This window comes from Neomonachus schauinslandi, chromosome 10 (genome assembly GCF_002201575.2).
Source record: "Neomonachus schauinslandi chromosome 10, ASM220157v2, whole genome shotgun sequence".
Taxonomy (NCBI): Eukaryota; Metazoa; Chordata; class Mammalia; order Carnivora; family Phocidae; genus Neomonachus; species Neomonachus schauinslandi.
This window is the reverse complement of record NC_058412.1, coordinates 88,248,336-88,251,721: the sequence shown is the minus strand read 5'-3', so window position 1 is coordinate 88,251,721 and position 3,386 is coordinate 88,248,336.

Below are 3,386 nucleotides of genomic sequence, written 5' to 3'. Positions count from 1 at the left end.
GCCAAGTGGCAACCACCATGCCCTCTGGGGCAGGGGGTCTGGCAGACTTGAATATGTTTGCCTCCTCCTTGGATGTGGATGTGTGAGGTCATCCAGAGGTCGGTTTTTTCAGGTTCTTGGACGGCTTGGAGCTAACTGTCAGAGTTGGCCCTGTGAATAGGAAGAGGGGCTGGGGGAAATACCTCTCGTGTGCCCCAGCCCTACAGAGGAGGTCCAAATGTGAGCGTGAACTGCTTACAATATTTATGGCTGTGCTGTGTGTGACGTCTCCGTCGTGTGTTGCTGAGTGTTCGTGTAGCAACTGTGTTCTGAGCCCCAGTGGATGTATCGCTACCATGAGCCATTTGCAACTGAGCAGTATTGAAGATGCACACCACCTCACTGTGGGTCAGGCAGGCTGCAGTCCCTGGGACCGCCTTCTGGCTTTGCTGGGGTGCGGGGCCATTGCCCATCCCCTGGGAGCTCCACTGGACACTGGCCCACACTCCTACATTGGGGTGTGAGCTCTGTGAGACCTGGGCCTCAGGGTCACAGTCGTTCCTGCAGTAAATGTATGGTACATGGAATAAGCTAAACATCATGTGTTCCACTCAAAATAAAGAGTTTACAAGGGTTTCTGGTCTGGTGACTCCTCTCAGTGAGTGTCAGCAATGTTCATCCACCTCAGCACTGGGGGGAAAGCCCCTGAGGTCCCTGTTCACTGTAGTGGGAACAAAGAACTGCCCAGGCTGGGTGACAGGTGGCACATTAGGTCTTCTCAGTGCGCCTTTTGAGGAGACAACCACAGAAGGACACATGGTGGCCACCCTCAGGCCCTCCTATGTCCCCGTGGTGGCAGGCTCTGTGGAGGCCCAGGCTGTTCCAGGGGAGCCGCTCGCCTTCCCAGTGGAGCTCCCATCCTCCCTGGGACTGACCTGCAGCATCTGCAGCATGGTGTGTTCGGTGAGGACCTGGCTTTAATCTGGGACAGCTGGAAAGGGGTCGCACACCAGAGAAAGACTGGGCAGGAGCACAGGACCTGGCCTCTTGATCGCCCAGGGCCACAGCAGGACCACGATGGACATGACTGCCAAATGAGCCCAGGAGTGGAGGCTTGTTGGGGGAAAAGGGCTCTGCAGAATACTGCAGGAGGTTGGTTTCACTCCTCACCTCCAAGAGCCCTTCATCCCCACAGGTGGAGGCAGGGAGGGGTCCAAGCGTAAAACCTCCTTTGATGTTGGAGAAGTGCTATGCCCACAGGACATGACAGGGGAGCATTTCTCCCCTTTTCGGAGGGTCCTAATCCGGTGGTCTGATCATCACTGCCCCAATTCCAGAAGGCTGGAGGGAAACACCCCCCCCACCCCGGGCAAAAACCACTGACAAGATGAGACTAACCACCCTCCGCCCAGTGGTTTCCCCAAAGCTTAAACCCTGGGGCAGAGGTCTGGAGGTGTACATGTGAGATGAGCAGAAAAAGACAAAGCAGGAGAGCTGCTTCCCCTAAATAAAAAACCACCTTTGGGCTGCAGCTAGAAAACCTTTGCTTGACAAGGGCAGGAAGATCCAGCAGCTCATCACCCCTGCCTGGGTCTCCTCAGCCTTTTCCTTCCATAGTATCTAACAGTTTTAAATATTTAAAGAAGTCCAGAGTCCAGAAATCAAATATGTATGAAGGTAAAAGTGAAAATTGATTTGGTCCATTTATAGGTTAGTGATCTCACATCTGAAAAAATGGAAACAACTGGAAGTTCCCAGAAGATCACCAAATAAGTCATGGAATATTTTTAGGCCCAGCAAAGTATGCAAGTCATTTTGCTCTGTCTTCTGTGATTATAAATTAGGCTCTTGTTTTTTAAAAAAGTAGCTACATATGCACATCCGAACATGTAAAAGATGCAAACTAGGGATACGGTAAGAATTTCACCACCTCTGGCGAAGACATGTGCATCTATGTGCTCAGATCTTCCTGGCACACCACACACACTGCCTCCTGCCCACATGTCCTGCACCTTCCTGTTCTCAGAACGGCTACACTTTCGGCGCGCACTGAGCTGCCTCTGTCTTGCAGTGGCTGGTGGCAGTCCCGCATCTGGATGACAGGACCCCCATGGCATCAGGTGGTTTCCAGTCCCACATCCCTGTGCATGAGCCCTCCTGATGTTGCCAGATCCAAGGGCTGGAGCGTTTTAAATTGTGACCATGTTGTCAGTTTTCCCTTCAACTCTACAGGCAGCTTCCCATGCCAGCTTCCCTGAGCCCTCCTTACCAACAAAGCTACAGACTACTCTGTTTGCTCTGCCTCACTGGCAGGTAAAAAATAACTGGTAATTTTACTGTGCACCGATCTCATTCATCTTGTATGTATGTCCAAGAGCATTTCCTTTTCAATGAAACGTCTGTCCATGTCCCATACCAATTTTTCTGAGAGACTGTGGTCATTCTCTTCCTGATTTTAGGAGTTTTTTATACTTAAGGAAATTAGCCATTGTGATAGAAAGTGTTGCAAATTTTTCCCCATTTTATTATTACTTTTTGACTTTATGGTGTTTTCTTCAATGCACAATTTTACTATTTTTATGTATTTAATTTACATTTTTATACAACTTTATCATGATCATAATTAGAAAGGCCTCTCCACTGAGATAGTTCTAAAAGTTAACAAAAGAGTGTTGTTGGGGGTTTTTTTTTTTTAATTACTTTAAGAACTCCCAGTACATGCTTATGAATATCCTCAGGCACAGCAAATTATTGTTTCAAGATGGATTTGATTTTTAGAACCATTTCAGAATCAGTGGAAGGCAAATATGATATTCAAACTGGGATAATACCATTTTTGGATAAAATCAAGGCTGGCTCTAAAGCACTGAGGCCGTTTCGGAAGGGCTCTTCCAGAAGTGTGCAGAATCACAGTGTCGGGAAGTCTCCCAGGGAAGCCACATGGCACGTGCAGCGTAGTAAAGCTGTTTTCATGACTTATTTGGGGAGCACGAGATGTGAGGAATGATTGAAGCGGGGGCAGTCAGGTCATGCTTACGGAGGAAAAACCTCCTCCTCCCCTGCTACCCACTCAGCCCTCTACGCTCGTTACCTCCCTCTGACACTAGACATGCAGGGTCTACCCCAGGTCCAGCAATGCTGTGACACCAATTGGGTGGCCTGACACTGTCTACCTGCAGTTAGTGCAGACCACACATGTGCCCCCACCCCCACTTCAGGCACCAGGCACAAATCCAGCTTATCACCTGTGCTTCTGACCAGCTGGCTCTACGTAAGTGGTTTCCATGACCCCCTTCTCAGATCTGATAATTGCTGAAGAGGCTCACAGAATTCAGAAGAAAAATTTACTTACTATTGTTGATTTATTGCAGAGGATACAAATGAACAGTTAGATGGAAGAGACACAT